Source organism: Syngnathus floridae, chromosome 4, assembly GCF_059516105.1.
Source record: "Syngnathus floridae isolate MCC-2025c chromosome 4, RoL_Sflo_1.0, whole genome shotgun sequence".
NCBI lineage: Eukaryota > Metazoa > Chordata > Actinopteri > Syngnathiformes > Syngnathidae > Syngnathus > Syngnathus floridae.
In genome coordinates, this window is record NC_142416.1 from 10164245 (window position 1) to 10187765 (window position 23521).

General features: G+C 38.5%; 1 protein-coding gene across 4 annotated transcripts in view; it reads left to right on the forward strand.

Annotated features, from left to right (window-relative positions):
• The window catches only part of LOC148398978 (sodium channel and clathrin linker 1-like), a 48494-nt gene that overhangs the window by 834 nt on the left and 24139 nt on the right, over positions 1–23521 (forward strand). The window contains exons 1-2 of one of the 4 annotated variants that reach the window (XM_088373592.1): positions 11552–11673; positions 22044–22178. The exons of 1 other annotated variant lie outside the window; for it this stretch is intronic. The gene's annotated coding sequence lies outside the window, so the exon portion shown is untranslated. Of the gene's footprint in view, positions 1–11525; positions 11674–22043; positions 22179–23521 lie in introns of those variants that run through there. 2 more of the 4 variants (XM_088373589.1, XM_088373590.1) reach the window with 2 other exon arrangements.

The following is a 23521-nucleotide window of genomic DNA, read 5'->3' on the forward strand; positions in this document are numbered from 1 at the left end:
AACTGTATTGCATTTGTGTGTAAGATATATATCAATGCTGTCCTGTCAGTATAACCATGATCTGTAAGACATTATTACTTAATTGATGATATTTTAAAATATGACTGACTGGGCTCATAATATGTAGAAATTTGAGTTTTTAGGAAAATGTGCAAGACAGAATTCCAGGATCAAATGTGGAAAGTGAATTTCAGCGTATTTTATATTGATGATCTAAGAGGTCATATGCCTAATAATATTTATGTTCTATTGGGCAGATAAGGAAAAATATTACAAGGCTTAATTATTTTGATGTTTTTGCATTTGCAAATTTTACATCTAAACCTAATAAAAGGAAACAAGCTTGTTTTTGACAAGTTTCTGTTGTTATAGTTGTTTTTCGGTCCAGGTAATTTTGATTGTTTGGTGTTTTATAAGCCCATGTGATCTGGTCATGCCACTGTATACATGACAATTATAATAAATTGTCAATATAATATCATGTATTTCTTAAGGCATAAACATTTGTCTCTATATACATATGGGTAGAAACAAACGTCATCACATCATGCTTAGCGTACATGTGCACACCTGCACACACTGGGCCAGCAGGTTGAGTTGTTAGAAACAAGCAGAGAAAATTACATTAAATGTGATTGCAATTCATTTATTGCATGTATAGGCCATATTGTTCATGCTGGCTCAGTGTTGGCTTAAAATTAATCACTCTTAATGGCATTATGTATTCAGACATATTTAATGGACTCACAGAGCAATACACTGGTTGTCATTTACAAAAATGTTCACGTTTACTGTATGCACAACAGAGCACGACACATAATTCAAGCCTAAGTAAAATTAGTAATTGCATTCTCAGCACTGCAAAACGGCTGTTCATTTTATTTATACTTCATTTTACTGCTTTTCCCCTTCAGTTACTTTAATCTAGTGTGTCATGCCTTTTTTTTTTTTAAACTGGTGTGCCTCTTTGATTTACAATGTACTATAATATCCCTCCTATGTTACAGTAAAATACCTGCACCTGGCAGATGGCCCAAGATGATGCAGGTTAAGATGAAGGTGTTGTTGGGAGGATGGGGGGGTATTCAGGGCAAAAAGGCTGCCAGGTGGACGGCCTTTGAAAGACCAGATTGAAGTAGACTGAAATGGAAATGGGTCCTTTTATATGTAAAGCTTGCATTAGTATAGTAACAGTAACTACCAGAAGACTGTATGTTCTCAGTTGAACTATTTAATGAATGCCAGAAAGATTGTCTTGGAGCCTTATTCTGCCCATTGTGGATGGTGGTCTAAATCTATCTTTGACATCAGTTGACCTATCATGGTTAAAAGTTAAAGTCCCAATGATTGTCACACACACAACTGGGTGCGGTGAAATTTGTCTCTGCATTTAACCGATCCCCGAAGGGAGCAGTGGGCAGCAGCGGTGCCACGCCCGGGAATCATTTGGTGATCTAACCCCCCAATTCCAACCCTTAATGCTGAGTGCCAAGCAGGGAGGCAATGGGTCCCATTTTTATAGTCTTTGGTCCAACACCTGAACACACCACCTGAAATGTGGATCTATTTCATAATGTGTACATATCTTTGGTATGACTATAAACAAAACCCAGGACTCCACACAGTAGTACTGTAGTTTGTAAGAATTATTAGTGTCCAATGTGAGATTTTCAGATATAAATAGGCAAGTAGCAATACAGTTCAATTCAAAGTACAGCTCAAGAGTCCCTTTAGGCTTAGGAAGGATTCAGGGCCTGGACGTGTAATGCTCTGCAATACCCTTGTAGCAAGAAACCCGCCACAATGTCGTTAAGCAAAACATCAATCCAAAGAAGAGTATTGGAGAGTCTTGTCATGCATGAGGGCCAAAAGAACAACATGGAAAAAGTAAGTGAGGAGGAGCCGCTTAAATAGCTAATTGTCGTGACTGATTGCTGTACCTGTGCACATAAGTCGCTTCAGCTCAGTGTTGAAAGGTGCAAAGATTTAGTGTAAAAGGACAATATCACTGTACTGCGGTACATGGAGGAGGCTCGATTATATTCTATAGTTAGACTTTGTGTGCCTGCAGCAACATGTCCTCAATAAACCTAACATAAAATGTAGCGATCCCTGTTACATGCAAAATATGTTCAGAGAAATAATCTACTCAATAACTTCCTCCTTTCTCAACATTAAATGTTAAAAGATTATCTGAGTTGCTCCAGTTTTAAAGCAACAGGAGGAGAGTATGAGGCAATCATGTCTGCTTTCACTGCTGTGGGGAATCCAGCCTTCCTTTTTTCCACAGCTGACTGACTCTCTAATACTCTATAATACGCTTTAATTGCAGCACTTAAAGTTGTAACTATGCTCTTTATACTCTCTACTTAAGATAATTGTTTATTCTGCAAGGATAGACAGCAAGGATAAGATGATAATAGCTTCTTTGATGACTGGAAAATTACTTTACGCTTTTATTTTACTTTTACATACAGCAGTAGATCATTGCAATTGTATAACGATATACACTAGGTGTGGAAGGATAACCTAAATGTGACCGAACGGTTTTGATTTACTTAACATTGTTTTGAGGCTGTTATTGTTTTTGCTACCCAAGTAAGCCATTTATTGCCTTTTTTAACAATGTTTTATAAATCACAAGTAGTGAAGTACACCACCTAATTCAGCCGCAGATCGAATGGCACCTTTTTCTGACAATTGCAATGTTTGCGTAACCTCATCTTCCACCGACTCACAGAGGCTGTCATGCTTTATTTGTCAATTGTCAAGTGCATCTTCCATTGACACAAGGCTTTATGATGGTATTAGCTGGATGTCTTCTGGACTCTATACAGTTGTTGAGGATAATAGTTCCATTGTTGGATAGGAAACTAATAGTGTACTTTGTCAGGGAAGCATGTACCTGTCAAATGTAGACAAAGAGCAAGACAAGCTTGTCGTTGTAGAAAAGTTCCGCTGTGTAGTATTGGAACATAAGGTTTGAAGGAGTGATGTAACTTGAAAGCTGTTTTCCGCTCATCACCCTCGCTGACACGGACATCGCAGAGATTCTATTGGGGAGAAAAATAGTGGCCTTAGGTTGGGGCTGAAAAGCAAGTTAACTGGAAGTGGCAGGAGAAGCAGAAAAAACCCGGACATTTGGCTGCTAAGCCTGGAGGTCTGCAAAGGTCTCACCCACTTCCGAGACAATCCTTTAATGTTGGCCAACCATTGCACCTTTGGGTTTGCAAAGGACTTAAATAGAATATACACTTCATAACAAAAAATGTGTATAATACATGTTTAATTGTGTCACGATTTCACAATGTCTTTTGTCGCACTTTACAAAAACATAGTACACAATACAAAACACAAATGGGTTTAGACCAGGGGTGTCAAACTCATTTTTTTCGCGGGCCGCATTGTAGTCATAGTTTCTTTCGGAGGGCCATTATGACTGTCAACCCAAATAAATGTATGAGCACCTCATATTATATACAGTATAAGCTGCAAAACAAACTGACAAATAACTATTTTTCCAAATCAGACGAGTAAAAACTAGTCAAATATTTTAAATAATAGATATTTTTAAAAGTGAAGACAATTTGCAATTCTAGTAATGACACAAATTTGATGCACAATTTATCTTCGCGGGCCACATAAAATGATGTGGCTGGCCGTATCTGGCCCCCGGGCCTTGAGTTTGACACCTGTGATTTAGACAATGTCTGCTGGGTTCATGTTGCCCCATTGTTCTGTTAGATGCTTTTGATTAAGAACCCAAGGCATGGATAGCAAAAGTGTTTCATAATTTGAAGTAGAAGAGGTACTTTAAAAGGTTTGTTTAATATTTTGGTAACTATGTTTGGCAACATAATGGGAACATTATAAATAATAGTTTGGCCAGGCATAGTTCCAGGATTTTTTTTATCTTCCGTTTCAAAGGGGAGCTTACCTAAACAATTTATAGGGGGGCTAAGAAAAAAAATTATGAATGTATTTTAAAATGTCAGATAAAATGCTAAATGGGGCAGCACAGATTTCTGAAAGGGGTTATTGCCACCAGCCCCAGTGTCACACCATCCTTCATTTTTGCTACTTATTATAGGTTCCATTTTAATCACAGAAAATTAGGTTTCTTAAAATTGGAGAGATGACTTGAGCTTGGCGTTGTCTCAGTGACCTTTTCGCTTGGCTCGGCATCTTATCTATGACACCCTTGGCACTCATAATGGCTGATTTCAATGAAGTCCGTAGCGTCACACAGTCACATAGAGTAGGCAACGTCACCTCCTGTGTGGGCGGGTGACTAAGAATCTATGAGGAGGTATCCTGGGGGATGGATTAGACCTAACACGAACTTGCTGAATTTGATCCAGGTGCTGGCAGACAAATTTGGTTCACCGTGGATATGTAGTGTGGTGGATATCATCATATTTCGTTCATAAACATTTCAAGAGTGTGAATCAAACCCTGTGAATCATCAAACATTCATTAAACAAACTATTGTAATCACCACCCTGACCGCACAGCACAACCATGGGCGATGGTGGGTTAAGGTTTAAATGTACTTTGCATGTGCTGATCTCTTGCATTTACGTGCCATGGAGACCGTACGGCTCTACATGCCCTGAATTCAGAGGAATCGAAAGACACCGCATCAATTGACTAGGAGTATGCTGCGTTTCCTCCTTCAGTGCAAATGTCCTTTTCTTCCTACACTAGTCTAGTAAAATTCTTCCCAAAAAATGACTTTGACTGGGCACTGGGTTTTAAGTGCATCAGAGTTGTGTTTTCATGGCTTTCAAATGAGTTCAAGATTTAATGTGCAATCTTCAAGGTGGAAATTCTTGGCTTTTGGTGGAAAATTGTTGCTTCCCAACTGTTGATTTTTGCAAGCTGCAATATGTGTCGCTTCAAAGATTTCTCATTACATCGTGTATTTCAAACTACAGCCCCTTCTTTGAAAGCTTATCCAAGCCTTAAGTGAATTCAACATCTATTTGATCACAGAGAGGATGTGATACACCTTGTCTGGAACATTAAATGAGAGATGGTTCGACAATGACGAAAAGGACCGGCAGACTGCCTGATTTGCCAAAAATATGGAAACACACTACGCTGGCCACAAATAATGGCTCAGCATCCACTGTTAAGCCCAACAAACCTTTCACCAACAAGGATATTGGCAAGCCCATACAGGCTCAATCCTGAACTCTGACAGCTTCCAGGCAAAGTCAATGGACGTGTTTTAAATTCATTTAATTCATTTAATATACTATCTGTGGCTTTAATGAGGCTCACTGGCTGCAACATTTGTTTAACAGCAATCCAAGGCTTGATCATACATGTATTGCTCATTACACAAATTAGTCATGTGAAACTTGTGACACTTACCAAAGTACACAAACTTTTAAAAAACAGTTGTCGTTGTCATTCTCCTGTGAGTGCTGTCTCGCTCACGTCCCAAAGTCTAACAAGATGAAGCCAACACTTGAGACTGTTGTCAATCAGAGCGAATAACACATGTACATTTTTCATATGGAATTGAAGAACATTAAGAATTATTTATTTTACAAATTTTAGTCTATAGTTGTCATTGCATCTTAAGCAATATTCCAGTACATATCTAATAAATGCATATAAAGTAATACTACAATACTCAATTAAAGAAATTGACATTTTTGTGGTGATTACATTAACGCGAACCATTTGTTTTTCTCAGCAGATCTGCACAATAAAATTACATTACTGTAGGTCGAATATTTATCTCCTCAATCATATTTCTTTCAATCAATTTAGCTTCACCCCTCGACTTGAAAATACAGTTTGCTGCTCCAGTGCGAACTTAATACTATGTAAAATAAATAAATAAAAAATGTTGACTATATTTGGGGGGGGGGGGGGTTGACAACCACGTGTTCATTTGTCATATCATCTTTTTATTGTTTAATAAAACCCTTACTTCAGGTCCCCAGGATCAACCCTCATTCATAAATAAATAAATAAATAAATAAATTAAAAAAAATTGGAAGTTGCTCCTCAAACAAAGTCAAGTCACATTATCTTTCGGGCCCCATGTGATTGCAGGCCCCATATTGGTCCCTCACCTCGGACCTGCTTGCCATGGGTGACACTTGCCTAACCCTTATCAGGACCTCAAAGCCCAAGCAACCTAGCTCCTAAGCTCAGTCTAATCAAATAATAGCATGAGGAAGATTTTTTTTACATGTTTCGTAAAACAACAATTTTATTTTAGCATTTTTTACAAGTATAACAGGAGAGAGCTATGGATAAAAGAATGAGCCGAAAGGAGACAGAAATAGTGGACAGGTGAAGATGAGGATGACACAGAGCTTAGACAGTTTGTCACAGCTTAAGACAGTTTTTCACAGAAGCCGAAGATCTGACACCAGCAGATTTAAAATTTTTAACACATTTATACCACACAATGTAGCATATGACTGAGCCATCAACATCAAGGGTCCCTCCATTTCTTCGCTTTCTTTTGCTCCCACTGCAGGAGACTGAAATAGCTCTCCATGAAGAATAGAGCTTTGTCAAGGTTTAATTATTAATAAAAGTGATAAATTGTGTTTGTGTTTGTCTGAGCACACAGTGCAAAACAGCATGTTACAAAGTGTGCACTCCAAACACAGCCATGCAGAAGTTGTCACTCAGTGGACTTAAGTGTCAAGCCATAAACAGCCACACAATCTAGCCCAAAATATAATCTTGTTAATGGTGTGACCGTCATGAAACCAGATAGGCCAAATGCTAAAAATAAGAAGATTTAAAAAAGTCAATACCTCTTAGGCAGCGGCGTGGTGGCCATCAGAAGGGTTTTTTTTGCCGGACAGCGGGTCTGTATCGAGGATTGTTGATGCCCTTAATGGGCTGTCTGTACTCAGTGCCCCATCAGCGATTCACTGATTATCTTAAGTCCCCCCCCACCACCACCATCACCACTATTGATGATTATATTTTGGCACGTGACGACGCCATTCACAAAATGTATAGACTGATGTGGCCATGAGTAATCTTGACTCGTGTAATACAAATGCTTGGTGCTCTGGTTTCTAATCAAAGAAACTCATAATGGAGTTAAATTATTATGGCTTGGGCTCTCATGGCTTCATCTGGGACGGACTCGCTACTCTGCATTGATGATGCAACACAAGATGTCAACAGCAAAACAAACCCTGAACTCAACAGAAACATTTTGTCTGCCAATTTAAAGAAATACAACTAGAGTGATTGGGAGTTTCTTTATCATGGACCAGGATATTGACTTCCTAACACATTGCCAACACAATAAAGGAGCCAAATGGGGACAATGTGGAAGGTTTTAGACTGGCCAAATTAATCACCAGAGTTAAACCATATCGATCAGGAATTTTGCAAGCATCGGGGTAAACAAAAAAGAGTAATTCCTCCTAACAAATGACAATTCAAAGAGGTTGCTGTGAAAGTTTTTGGTGATGTTACAGATTTATTGCAGTCATTGCAAATAAAACTAAATACCAACTAAATACCAATTAAATACCACACTAAACATAACTATATTTTGTCGATATTTGTACCATATTTTATTGAATCATTTCTGATTCTTTGAAAGCACACGCTACCATTCAGTAGTGGAGTGACAAGACCTTAGGTGACTCAAATACTACAATTCCTGGAACCTCCTGGAAAAGGATCTGTGTGTGAGGTGTGTCTAGCCAGGGTCCACTGTCTGTAAATATGAAGTCAGAAATCTTGTTGGTGTGATGTATTTATTTGAAGCTTGACTATTGTCTTTGGCCCATACAATGTAACAGGAGTGTGAACAGCTGCTCTGGCTTTCTTCCAGTGGCTATGAAAAAAACAGAGCCGTCATCACAGAGCTGTGGGGTGTCACATTTTTTTTCCCCACACAACAGAGAATACAGCACAAACAAACACAGTTTCAAACTAACATCAATGGTAGGTCTGGCTAGGTCAAACATTAGATTTTGCACTGAAAGTGGAACAAAATAAAAAATGTATGAACTTCTAGCTACTATAAATAGCAATGTGACCATAAAGGGGTCCATAAAGCATTGGCAGCTCTTTTAAAACATATTTTCACTGAACAGTTATATTTTAACATCATCACGGTGGTTATGATTTTCTTTTGCTTGGGCAGAAGAATATAGAAAAATCTTCATGGTATTGGACCTTGATCTTGAAAGGGGGTAAAAAGCAATTTTGCGTTTCTATGTTCATGAGTGGCTCTTCACTTAAATTATAACTTTTCATGAGGAGAATTATGAAAAAAACACTTAAGCATTTTTTCATTCAATCTCTTGGAATAGGTAGGCCATATAATAGCATCCATCCATGACAAATGTGAGATGAATCTTTCAGTGTGATCTCTTCTTATTTCCATTTTGATAGATGGATGGATGGATGGATGGATGGATGGATGGATGGATGGATGGATGGATGGATGGATGGATGGATGGATGGATGGATGGATGGATGGATACTGTATTGATCCCATGGGAAATTCAGGGTTCCAGCAGCATTCATACCACAGATTGGGTATATAAAAGATATACAGATGACATGAACGCAAACTTAATAGGCCTGCCACTCACAACGACGCCAACAAAGGAAACCAATAAGTGCAACAAGATACAAGTCATCAAAGTCAACAAAGCAACCAGCAAACCGCTGTAACAAAGGGGGAAAAAACTAACTGCAGGCCTGCTGGTGAGAGGCCTAAATAATATAGAAATAGACAGCAACTCAGAGGTCTTCTAATCCCAAGAAGAACACTCCAAAACATAAAAAAGATACTCCACAGGGTCCACGAACCGGCGTACAGGCAGTTCAGCGGACAATTCGTCGACAATCTGCTAATCTTGTAAATCGGTGAATTGAAAAAAAAAAATCTTAAACTGATACGATACGTACATAATCTTTAGTGTTACCCCTTTGTTGATACTTTGTAGGCCCACAGTTGACAAAGATTAGCGCCATACCTTGGACTAAACCCCATAAACAGGCAAAGAAAAACTCAAAACGCTATATGAGGTTTGAAGAAGGCAAACGGCATTCAAACCAAGACGGGTCTATTGTATAAAAATGATCCATAGACTTTTTAGTTTTCTTTGTTGGTGTTAGAGCCAACCGGTTTGTCCGAGAATTTATTTATTTATTTTATTTATTTTTTTACCAGCTGTCACAGGGGGGAAAAATATTCTCTTGGGACACAATCCGTGCTGTTTTTAATAAGGAAAATATTAAAACCTGGGGCAACATGGCGGAGTATTGGTTAGCACATCTACCTCACAATTCAGAGCTGCAGGGTTCGATTCTGGCTTTCCCATGAGGAGTTTGCATCTTCTCCCCATGCCTGCGTGGGCTGCATGGTAGACAAACTGACCACTCAAAATTCTCCATGATTGTGATTGTGATTGTGAATGATTGTTCGTACCCTGCGAGTGGCTGGCGACCAGTTCAGGGTGTAGCTCAATACTGCAGAAATAGACTACAGCACGCCTGCGACCCTCGTGAGGATTAACGGTTTGGAACATGAATGAATCAATGAATGAATAAATATAAAAACACAAGTTGGTTTCCTTCAATTTGTAGACTAGAAAGGTCCCCCGCACTTCTGTGGTTGACAAAACTACCGACTGCTGCCATCAAAGTTCATATGCACATTTTTACTCATTTTCATTTCACTTCAACCTGTTAAAAAAATAAAAATACAAAAAGATTAACACAATAGTCTAGAATTTTGGTGGCATTTGGTCATTGTTTCAAACACTAGGCAAGAACAGAACGTGACGAACAAAGCCAGGAGGAAACAATATCATGTTTGTCATCGTACTATAATGTCTACTGGCTTTGATGGGGAAAAAAAAACCAAGACGTACCAAGACGTGTCAATCTGTTGCAAAGTGGTGATTTTTACTGTTGATGTAATTTTTACATACGGACCCAGTATTAAGTGCCAATGTTCAGCTCATCCAAGTGTCCCTTTAAAGACAAAGGAAACATATGTGAAATCAACAAATTTAAAAAAAAAAAAAAGGAACAACTTAAGAAACACAACAAATTTAATGAGGATTCAAGTTTAATTATTATTTTAATAGTAGCAGGTAGGGCAATACATAGATTCTTCAAAGGCAATACCGCTACATCTCAAATTTCTCATGTTGACAGCAAATGCTCTGAGAGCCACTATCTGTGTTCAGCAAAAATGTTTCTTAATAAGACTTTCTCTAACAATAAAAAAAGAAACTATTTTAATAATTTATGAATACTTTCTTCACCTCACATGAGGTATTAATTAACTCCCTGGGGTTACAGTTTGTGTGTGTGTGTGTGTGTGTGCGCGCGTGTGTGCGCGCGTGTGTGTGTCCGTGCGTGCGTGCGTGCGTGTGTGTGTGTGTATTTCAATGAATTATAGTAGTACTCCATCATATTGTACTTTATAATAATATTGACAGCAATAATTTATGAGAATGCATTGACAGTTTTTAATTCTTTGAATTTGGTTCATTGTTCATTTATTCTTAATTAATAATTCTGTATTTTTTTCAGTGAGGTATATTCTATCTATATCCTGATGAAGAAGCACAACACAGCTTCTGTCGGATTAGAATTTTATGAGACAATACCTAGCTTCACTGATTGGTATGTGCAAAGAGTTGAACTTGATTGCTGTTTTGATAAAAATTAGTTCAAAATGAAAGATTTTCTATTAGGCTACGTTCACACTGTGGGTCAACTGCAATTGTTTTGCCCATAATGTGACAGATTTTTTTTTTTTCCCATGTAATGCGAACCTTGCATTTCAGATTTTTTTCCAGGCCTCATTCAAGTGTGGATGGGAGTCAAATATATCCAAAACAATTGCAGTCTGAAAGCTCAGGTCATGCTCGTCGGTCCTAAAAAGATGAAAAATGTCCCAATTATTCCACCAAACAGATGTGAGAAGCAACGGAGGGCAAAGAAGTAGAAAACTGTGTGTAAAAATGTAAAAATAAATAGGGGGGGGCGGGGGTAATTCAAGCACACAATTCTTGACATGCTCTACATGTTTAAAGTATACATACATATATTTACATCCTATATATGTGAAATCTGAAAGAGAAAATAGGCGGACGCATATGCATAACAAACATGAAAACACTCATTTTCTGCGGCAGGATTTTGTCTCTGTATCAACCACATATGAATAAAAACACTAACACTCGTGACATTAACTTCTGCAATACCACATGAAAAAAAATTAAAAACTCGGTTTTGGAAGAATTTTTTAAGGAGAATATGAAATAAAGATACAGATGAAGAGATTGGTGTCAAAGGTCTGATTTTGCTATGAGGATTCTGAAGTTCAAAAGCCTGTTGAATGAGAAACTATGGTCCTTCCCTACGGTACTTCTTTTCTATCCATAGTCAGAACAAAGGAAAATGTTCAACATGTCACCAGCACATACCAATTAAGCCGTCACATTTTTTGCTACAGTGGCAGCATTAGGATTTTTTAATGAAGGAACAAAGTGCACTTTGATGTGAGACGCAACAGGAAGGACATTCTTGGACGACTACTGGAACACGTTCTTCCTGCTCTCTGGGCACTATCCATTAAATCTTTAGTACACCACAGGATGCACGTTTTTTTTTTTTTTAAACCCTTTTAAGTAGGCAAAGGTAGGCAGATTTCTGTTGATAATTTTGCAGTGTATGGTAATCATAAAGTGTGCACCGAAAAAGTATGAATATTAGAAAGTTATTTGGATGGATGTATTTTGTATCTACGTGACACAAACTGCTGACTTGAGCAGCAGATTACAAAAAACTGTTTATAATATACTAATTTAGTATTCGCATAGAGAGTGGTCAGATTATAAATTTATTTAAATGAAAGCTCTGAAAAGTTGATTGGTCTCTTTGTTATAGCCTATGAGGAGATGGTTGCTCAACAACATGCTGTGCATTCTGAGAAAAAAAAAGCCAAGTCTTCAACAACTGTAGCTATCTCTTCTACCAATAGTACACATTTGAGAGCATACTACCAATGCTACACAAAAAAATGTGTGTGTGGTGAGGGGAACATTTGTCACACATTGGCTTTCTGTCCTTTTTATTGTTCTTCAATGGAGGAAAATGCTCAATTTAAATAGCCCAGGTCATGCCATCTTATTTTATAACAGCAGCACAAACTTGTAGTTAGATCAATCAAATGTTCAAAACAAAGGCACTTGATTGTTGATGTTTTCCACGTACGTCATTCTAAATAACCGTCCTAACGATTTTCTATACTGCTAGTCTTCATTAGGCTTGCGTATAATTTTATATCACACCGAATAATTGTATGTACTGTAATTTTTGGACTATAAACCCCACCAGAATATAAGCCGCACCAACTAAAATTAGGGCAAAATGCTGTTTTGTTCATATATAGGCCGCATACAAATATACATCATACAATATAATAAAAATTCATGAAAAATCCATAGATGAGATGTGGCCTGTAGTCTAGTGATAGGCCACAGGGTTCAAAGCTTAAGCAAAAAGTAGCAGCTTATAGTCCAGAAAATACGGTACTGATTGGACTAAAGTAATACATTTATTGTATGGGTGCATTATTAATGTTTTTTTTATCAAGCAAATGATACTCTTGGATGGCCTTAGAGTTTTTCTGCACTCCGTAAGTAATCTTAGTTCACACTGGGGACACTTCGGTCTTTCGGGTAATCATAATGCACACTAAATTTAAATCTCTTTCCCCTCCATCATTAAGCCATCGTTCCGTCTGGTTCACCACCTCAATTGCAGATACCACCAACCACCCTGGTAATCGGAAGTTGCTCTTAAAAAAGCGTTACTACTTTGAGTTCCACTCTACATAATCATCATCAGTGTGTAGGCCCCAGGGGAAGCCTGCTTCACACTGGAAGCACCTTATCCATAAAACAGCTTCCTAAGGCGCACTACTTCCTGCTGGTATCGAAGCGCTAAACTCTTATGCTCTTCATTTTAAATATTAATCGCCCTTCCCTTTTTTCACTATAGTACTGTATTATTTTTCTTTCCTCCTAATTGAAATACATGCATTCAATTCGCATATCTTATTCACCTTCCAGCAATATTTGAACACGTCGGCTAAGGGCGACCGTTAAAGACCAATCCATTTCGTAGATCATAGGTGACAAAGTCAAGGCCCGGGGGCCAGATACGGCCCACCATATCATTTTATGTGGCCCGCGAAGACAAATTTTGTGTCATTACTAAAATGACAAATTGTCTTCACTTTTTAAAAAGAGATGTTGCTCGCAATTTTTGTTACATACATCTTTTGAAATTATTTGAACAGTTTTTACTAGTCTCTGATTTCAAAGCTAGTTATTTATAAGTTTGTTGTGTAGCCTATACTGTATGTATATAGACGACGTTGACAGTCATAATGGCCCTCCGAGGGAAACTATGACTACAATGCGGTCCGCGACACAAATGAGTTTGACACCCCTGTCTTAGATGATGCAGATAATGCATTTTTTGCGCCTACTAAGAAAGCAAAACCTGCCACAGGAACTTCAAACAAAGCTTTATTCAAAATCAGAGGGCAATGAACAATTAGGACTCTTGAGAAATTGGAGGACTATTAACACGGCATGCCAAAATTCTTTTGGACGTGTCCCAGGCGAGATAGTACATTTCTCAACACTATCGCTCTTGTAGTCAATATGAACCAAAATCACCATCTCTTCCATTATCTTTGAACATTTGGTTACTGCATTTGTTTGTGTAACGCTGACATTTTATGGAGCACTACCGCTTTGTTTCTCTGGAGTGAGATTATTTACATATTTATCATCTTATTGAGACTCTGTGACCTAAATGTACATTATAATCTGTTGCATTCATTACGCGTGTGTGTGTGTGTGTGTGTGTGTGTGTGTGTGTGTGTGTGTGTGTGTGTGTGTGTGTGTGTGTGTGCGTGTGTGTGTGCGTGTGTGTGTGCGTGCGTGTGCGTGTGTGTGTGTGTGTGTGCGTGTGTGTGCATGTGTGTGCGTGTGTGTGTTTGTGGTGGGGGGTCCCAGAGAAATCGTAAAATACCATAAGTTAAGTCAAGTTTCTCACCCTTGTGGTGTATAATGCAGGATTTCAATTGTGCAATTTTTGGTTTTTATTTGTTTGAATAACATTAGCTAGCTATAGTCTTCTGGGAACTATTTGATGACATAATGACATAAGTCAGAATGATGCACATTATTGATTCAAATATCACAAAAGTCTGGAAATCAAACGCTTAAAGTCAAAATTTCATATGGGCTATAAGATCAAACTCACTCATGAGTCTGAGAGTAAGTTGTACATAAAAGGTTTGGATGTTGAACTGCAGCCCCCAGGAACTGTTGCAAACATCAAGTGACATGTTTGGCACAAATTATATCATTACTTCTTACCAGCACACGGATGAAGGCTGGTGAAGCAATTAGCGTTGGTTTTTGGTTTTTAATGGGTTGAGACAAAAAAAATAAATAAAGCCTTTCACTACACTGAATATCCAGCTAAATGCCTGAAATTCTTTCCAAACTTTCTTATTTTATGAACTTTGTCACATGAACCTAAATCAATTTAATTGCATTGCTTTTGAGAATAATTTGGTCATTTGTAAAACGTTATTTTGTAGATTGTACAAATCATGCATCCACGTTCAAAACTCTGCTCTCTAAGCTTTCAGTGCTTTCTTTTATCTGTGAGACTTATTCCAGAAAGGGAGGAGGGGGCGCCGTTTAATGCTAAGTGCCAATTACTAGCACTCCAAGGTCAGCAGGCCAAACTAGCCCACTCTCTGTCTGCACTCCAAGCACTTTGTCTCTGAGACAGCCAGCCCTCTGACACACACACACCCACACTCACACACACACACACACACACACACACATATGCACACACTGCAAAGCTGTCGCCATTTTTTTTTAAACCGTCATTCCCACTATGCTTCCTCTCCTCTCTCTCTAGCCCGCTCTTGTGCTTTCATCAGATGGCTGGCTTTCTTTTCTCGATCAAATGTTTCTTTACGCTTCCTTCAAAGATGAGGACCAAGAGTTCTGTTGAGCGCACTGGAGCATTACTGCGATAAAACAGATCCAAAACCTGGCCTGTCTTCTTGTATATGTGCATGCATACATGTTTGTGTCTTTGTGTCTCTGGGCCTATGATGGTATTTGTGCACACTACTGAGGTGTGTGCAGTCAAGAGCATCTGACGTATTGCAGGAATAGCAACTTTGCCTTTTCAAATGTGTGCGTGTTTGTTTGATACATTGATTCATGCCGCATGCTTCCCCTTGGCGATCCAAACTAATAGGATCTCGTCATCTCCCACTGTGCTCATTCAAAGGCGGCAAGCAGTGACTGACAGGTGCTGTAGGAACTCCATGCATACTTGCACGCACGTCAAAACTTTGTGAGTTCATAACAACACAGTGGGACTGTGACTTAGATCCCTACTTGTTTTGCATTATACATCTGAGCATGTTCACATGAATCAACAATAACGATGACAAGACCATCTTTAAAGATAAGGTTGGCCTATTGTTTTTTTACAAGAGAGTGTGTGAGACCTTGTTTATGTAAAATTAAGAGCCCAGGACAGATCATGAAACAAATTGCCACGTCGATATAAAAATAAAGGGAAAAGTGGAAAAACTGTGTTAAATTAGCTTTCAGTTTAAATTGACCGCTATAAAACAACATAATTATAACAATATGAAATGTGCCAGTCTGCTAGATGTGCGACAATATTTCCAATTTAGTCGCATCTAAACTCAAGATGTTCAAAATATAGATCCCTACATGTCGACTAGATGTGTTGTCTAAATACGCCAACATGATTTTTTGGAGCAAGTTCCGGTTCAAACATTCATGTCATCAGCACATTGTCTTACTAATTACACCGGCATATACAGGAAGTCAACAATCAAGTTTTCAGACCTGCTCACATGACGTTTTGCATGTAGTGGATTATGTTTAAGCAGCATGGGGAAAACAGCAATTAAAGAAAGAAAGGAATGGAGACCCATTACACTGTTTAGCTCAGCATGTGGCATATGGGCAAATGTAGATTGTTTTCCCCGAGTACTTTTATCTAGCCACCAGTGTTCAACCATCACAGCCTTTATATTTCCCACGTGAATAAAATATTAGCGATTGACCACTCCAAAATGTCTGTAGGTGTGACTGAGTGTGAATGGTTGTTTGTCTAGACTCTATAGCATAGGTGTCAAAATCAAGGCCCGGGGGCCAGATACGGCCCGCCACATCATTTTATGTGGCCCGCGAAGACAAATTGTTTATCAACATCAACTGTCAATACTAATGTTACAAATTGTCTTCACTTTTAAAAATATACAGATATTCCTAGCAGTTTTTGTTACCATTGATCTTTTAAAAATATTTGAACAGTTCTTACTCGTCTCCGGTTTCAAACTTAGTTATTCATCAGTTTATTGACGGTTGTAATGGCCCTCCGAAGGAAAGTATGACTATGATGCGGCCCGCCACAAAAACGAGTTTGACACCCCTGCTCTAGAGTATGTATGCCTTGCAATTGGCCTGCGACCACTTCAAGGGGTAAACCGGTTCAGAGGATGAATGAATGAAGAAAAGAAAATCGTGGATGTATTCAGTGGTTTGCATTGTATTGTCCCAGGAAAAAAAGTTCTGTGTCCTGATTTTGTATGGTGTAGTATGTTGTGGTGTGGTATAGTGTGGTATAGTATAGTGTGGTAAAGTATAGTATATTGTGTGGTAAGGTATAGTATAGTGTGGAAAGGTATAGTATAGTGTTGTGTGGTATAGTCTAGTCTACTATAGTATATGGAATTACTATCTTGGTGACAGAACAAATTCAACTTGTAAGTCAATGTACTACTATGGAAACCATTCACACTCACATCCACACTGTCATAGAGTGGCTATTAAACCCAGGTTGCCTGCACAAAAGTTGGACACATGAACCACTACACTATCAGTGCAAGCAAATAATGGTATAAAACACAGAAGAGGTGAGCCAAGCATTTTTAGCATACTCGCACACGAGAGGCGTGTTGTATGAATGATGAGGCTTCAAACTGGCTTCTTGGAAGTGTCTGCTATATTGAATTGGTTATGCACTGATTGTAAATCCTGAAAGCAGAGTGAGCAGGTGTGTGCACGTGAGACTTTTTAATTCATGACACACTAAATGATTCTCAGCCTATGAAAGGCTTCTTGCATATTCAATCAATACACCCCACCCAGGATGTGTTATACTGTGACTATAAACCATAAGGCCGGGTTTCATTTGACGATTTCCTTTCTATCAAACCAAGGAAGACAATGTTGGTTGTATGATAAAAATCCACTCCACTAGTTTTGACAATGAGTGCACAAAAAGGATTGTGTTCAAATACAACCACAATTGTTGGTGGCGATGATGTTAAATGTTTTTCGATTTGGTAAAAAGCTTCCAATTGATAAATTATTTGTCCCTGAGATTACCCTGTGAGCTGAGTTAAACCCCTGGTCTGACCACCCCATTAGCAGATCATTGCAAGATATTAAATAGCAAATATGCACACAAGGATGACTGAGATGTGACAAAACGTCTGTATTCTTGTAAAAAGTAATCGACTAAATGAAATTATCTGTGTCATGTATTCTATACTGCTGTTTTTATTATATTATCAGCATCCTCAGGGACACGCTCATACCCAGATGGATACTTAATGTCCATCAAACACATATAAACACCGCTCCCACTGTTACACTCTAGCAGCTGAGTATATACTCATATCCTCATTTCCTTACCATTCCTCACCTTGTCAAAATCACCCTATTTTCATATGTTCTCTTGTCCATCTGCACAGCATGTCGACTGGCAGTGATTTCCTGTATTGTGTTCTTCCTAATTTAATATATAGATAGTACATAATATATATTGAATTTTATATCTCCATCATGTTTCTCATCCTGCAATTTTGTACTCCTTATCTATTTCTGTGTTTTTGTATTGTTACTTTAAATTCCATCCATTAACCCCACTCTACTAAATTTGTTCCTGTCCTGTCATTAAATCCAACCTATTTCTGACTCTTTTCCAATTCATTTTTTTTTCTCTTTGTTTACATAGCCCAAATCCCCTCCATTCTGGGCTCTCATCTCCCTTGCTTCAATTTTGAAGCAACAGATCAGGCAGATTAACATTCAGCACCAGGGACAGATCCAATCGCTGTGAAAACGTGGAGTGGCTTTGCCACCTGTTGGTCATCATAAGTACTACAAGGCAAACATGAAAACAGTTTTTTTTTTTCTTCACGGTGCAAGACAGATCACTGCCACGTGACCATACATAAGTGAACATCTCTTATGTATAACGTATGTAGGTGGATCTTAAGAATGGTTGAGCTGGCAGGCATTGCCCTAATCTTACCCTGTAGTCAGTGTCTCAATGTTCCTCGATGCTATGCAAGTGAGGGGTAGCTGAGCCAAAACAAGGATCGTATGTCTCATTCAGATCATGGCAGCCAAAGGGAAGGAACGAAAACATCTGCACTCATCGGAGACCAAGAATTTAATCGCAACCACAGCCAACATAAGATCTGAATATAAAGTAGCCTCGCTTGCGTTTGTGTGTGTTGGAAAGACGAAGAGCTATTTGTGTTGACATTTAATAACCAAATATTAAAAGGGCAAATGGATGATACGGATACTTGTGTTAGAAGTGTAAGGATGTCGAATGGTGCCTGTTTACACAAATGTTGACGGTTATTTTTAAAGTTAACACACAGATACACATGCACACACACTCACACACATATTTGTCAACATATGGAAAGGCGACTTATCGACTTGTTGGCAGTGAATACCACTGATCCAAGACAAGATTGCTCATGAGTCTCCGGATGCAATGTTACTGGTAAGCCACGGCTTGTATTTGGTTCGAGGAATGTAAGGAATAGAAGAAATCAGAAATCTGTTAAGAAAGGTGAAATCATCAAAGAATTGTGGCAAAAGGAAACAACCCAAACGCATAGAGGCAGTAGTATGATGATTATAGTGAGATGATTAAAAGTCAGTGAGTAAAAGAGAATCGCAAGAAAAATAGGACAGCTTTGGTTAACAATCCTCCAGGTTTGCACGCTTATAGAGCATTTTATTAATGAGCATCGCAGTCAATAGCACAGATGATCACACTTCGTGTTTGTAAATCTTAATTCAATGTATCTTCCAACTCCATTTTGATGCATTTTCTAATTCATTGAATTCATTCAGTTGACTACATTCTAAGCTACTTAGTTTTTCAATCACTAGCCATACCAATGTAGAGGATTAGGATCAATACTCATTTTCAGCTACATTTTATGCAATCATAATAGAACTCTGAAGAGGAAATTGGACATCATCCATATGTACACTGCTGTGGATCAATATAAATGCAGAAAATACAGGAAATCTGTTTGATTGATTGCAAAGGAATGAAATATTGAGTAGAAAAGCAGCATGTTTACTGTTAAGTCAACATAAATCATTGCTTGTATATTTGGACGGGCCATATAATTGTTCCTTATCATTCCAGCGTTCCCTGTGCGGGACAGTTGCTACGTTTAGAACAAGCTAGGTAATTTACGTCATCACCTCGCCACTTGCCTGCTCATGAGATATACCGTTAAAAAGCGGATTTCCTGGAGATGTTAATAATGCCCGACTGTACTAGACTCAGCCAGCACTTAAGTCAGACAGTTCACAAGAACACAAATTTCCCAACTCACCATTTCAGACCAATAAATGTCATACTCCGTCAAAAATGGTCCTATTACTTCAACAAGGGTCCAGTAAAAGTATTTCAGGAAAAAGGTTTGTCCACACCAAGCCTTACATCCTCCACAAAGCCACATTATTCACAGCAGACAACTTAACAAATTTCCATCAAATACCATATTTATGGCAGATTTCGTGATCGTAGCTTCAGTTAGCATGCATGGATTGGTCACGCAGGATACAAAAAAAAAGGCTGGAGTCTCGGTGTTTGACACCTCACTTGATTCAATAAACTGAGCCTATGCCATTTGAGTTTGGGCAAAAGGAGAGTACACCCTGAATTGGTCGCGTGACAATTGCAGGGCACATATAGACATACCCTTTCTCATCTGTCGTCCTGCCTACCAAGAAACAATAATTGTCCAATCACCACCAAAATACACTATAATTCACAAAATGTGCTGTTAAGTCAAAGTTAGCTCCGTAAAAAGTATTACACACCTCCCTTAAAAACCACTTGCACTGATGGACACCATTGAGTCAATGGCAAAATCGGAAAGTAATGGGAGAATGAAGCTTCAAGATGTGTCATGAACCAGTTGTTGTATTTATTGAAGCCACAAGATGGCGCTCTTTGTTAAATAGGGATGAAAGTATATTGATGTTTCTTATATCTTTTTTCCAACACTACCATATAAAGCTGTCAAAAAATGACACTGCTTTATGAAACAAATATGAAGCTTAATTTTCAGCGTCAGTAGGCTATTTGAAATTTTTAAATTAAGACTATATTTTTTGTTCTCTGAACACGTAATTCAATCGTTTTTAGCTCTCTTCAGTGGCAAGTCGAGAACCTCCAGCAGAAGTGCCAAGAAAACAATCAGGATGAGGGAAAAACTGCCTGAAAATCCATTGCGCCACCTTGGAACAAAACTAAGCCTCACAGATGTGCAAAATGAAACCCACTTTGAGGGCAAAGGAACTGGGGATGTGTCTGTCACAGTACTGACCACAGTGGGTGTTTGCTCACACATAGACACCCTCCTACCCCACTACCACCACCACACACACAAACTCCCACTCACATAGAGGCACAGCTTGACCACCCATCACTGCCCTCTGATTACCACCGGCTTCCACAGCCACCCGCACTCCTTCGCTCCATCTCTCCTCCACACCCCACTGATTTGCTCTTTCCTCACAACCCCCCATGTTCATCCACCTCCAACTATACCTCTCTCTCCCTCCAGCATTCTCCCCCAACCAGCTTCCGGTTTTTGTCACCACCAGCTTGCCTTCTTATTTCTTGTCACACCACATTCACTACTATCCTTCCTCTTTCCCACATTAACATACAAAATACCTCAACTGATTCTAAGGCTTAAGTGCTTGGTGGCTTAATCAGTCAGATGCATAGTCACTTATGAGCTCATTTATCCACTTGATTAGTCCGCTGCTTACTCACCCTCTGGTTCATTTCTTTACATTCTTGTTACTTTGCATCTGACTCACAATCCCCTTTGAGCAGACAGTGCCATTGTCATAAGTTTCTAAACGCCTTCAGGCACAACATTCCTGTCAAGCTGATTCCTCTGTGAGTTTAAACTATTCTTTGCCTAATCTTTTCAAAAACTGAGCACCAAAACTTGCTGGGCTAGCTTTGACATCTTTCATGCTTTCAGAATTTGATTTATTCTTTCATCTTGTCAAACAAAATACCACTCAAACAACTGTCAGACAACCACTTTGCATCAATAAAAATAATATAATATTAAAACTGCATTCTAACAGAGTGTCACTGCATGTATACATTATTCCAGAAGATGATGTATATAAATCTACTAAGATGACACTTTGATCACAAACTAAAAGTTTGAATGGTAGCAAAATGGCCAAACAAAGATTGGCAACAACATTTTCCATCAATGAATCATCAAATACAAATTGTTGGAACTGGCCACTCATAGGGAGGGCCTCTTTGATCAAACCAATAAAATATTTTTTGTTCACTTTCTAAATACTAAACAGCTTTCTGAAAGTCTGTCACAATAGTGGATAATATTATAATACTTCCTAACTTGAAGTGCAGCATGATGTTTCACCTTGACTTACTACAGCTTCCGACGCACAAAAGAGCAAACATGGTCAAATCAATGGGAGAATTCTTGCAAAGACAGATTTGACAAGGAATGTCTAGATTTTAGTCTTTTTAGTCATTAGACATTTTAACTAGAACGTCACTTTCTTCTCTTCTTCTTGCGTATCCCATAGCCAGGTCACACTTTCTTGTTAGTAGAAGAAAAGGCTGAGGAGAAACTACTGATGAAGATGTATGAAGTATTTACACCATGAGGAGCTTGACAATCAGAACACCAAAAGAACGTTACATCCTGCCTTACATCTGGGGTGAGAGCAAACCAGCCGATTCGAGCAGGTGGAGATGTATAATATTACGACGAATGACAGAATGTGGTGGCCTGAGCATCAAAGTAACTGGAACAGTCACAAGAAAAATGATCTGATCTGAGCTCATATTCAAACGGGTGTTTCAAATTCCTATAACCAGAGGTGTGTGGGTGGTTGGCTGAATGCATACTTGTGAGCCTGCTTGTGTGTGTGTGCTTGTGTGCGTGTGTGCGCGCGCGCGCATGTGTGTGTGTGTTTGCATGCATGTGTGCGTGCGTGCGTGCGTTAGTGTGTGTGCACATCTTTATATGCGCACGCATTGGTGTACATGTTTTTTGTTAGTCTACCTGATTCATATGCATTATTTCCAAAATAACAAAAAAATCGACTATAATAAAAGTAAAAATTATTTCTTCTAGTTTTTCAGAATAAAACTTAGGCTTTATTGTGACTTTAGATGGTTTATTATGATCTATTCCTCATGAGATAATTATGAACAAAGAAAAATTCTGTGTTTTCTATTCCGTCTCTAGTTTTCCTGTCTCATTTAATATGAAACACACTAGTAAATCCATTTATTTTACTCACAAGATCACTATTCACCAGAAGGGGTTTACAACTTTTAATATGGTCAGCAGATCATTGATGGCCCCTGAGAAACCACAAGAGATCCATAAGTAACTTGGTGGTTGAAGTTTGCAATGCTTGCTCAGATATACAAATACTGAAGTGGTGCGCCACTGCATTCAATTCAAGCTTTTGCACACTACAAGAATGGAACTCAGCCAGCTAGTTTGAGTGCGGTCAGTCTATGCAGCCTCAATTCAACGTCAAGTCAGCCACCACGAGTATTGCTTTCGAGGGTCAACTTTAAAATTAAAGCTAAGTTAGGCATTGCTATCCATGTACAGTGTTGCCTTGGCCTCACTAAATCGCGGTTCACTTTTTGTGGCCTTGGTGCTTTGCAGATCTTTTGGGGGAAGGGTGGTGTCAGTGAATCATGTCTTTATTTATTTATTTATTTATTTATTTATTTATTTATTTATTTATTTATTTTACAGCATAGGAATGATAACCGCCAAATAAAGTGCACTTATAAAGTGCTTTTATCAACACCCTGATGTTCAATGCCTCCACAAAGTCTCACATTCACTCATTCAGTTGGTCATTTGAACAATATTTTCTTTGGAGTTCTAGGTCAAACTGAAGTATTCTACTGATAATTCAAGTTCCAAAGTTACTGTTGGATTTTTAAGTTTGAGTAGGTATTTATTATGTGTTTAATTTTAATCAATTAAGGCAGTTGCCCTGAAAAAGTCTCTTTTGAATGACAACACACCTCT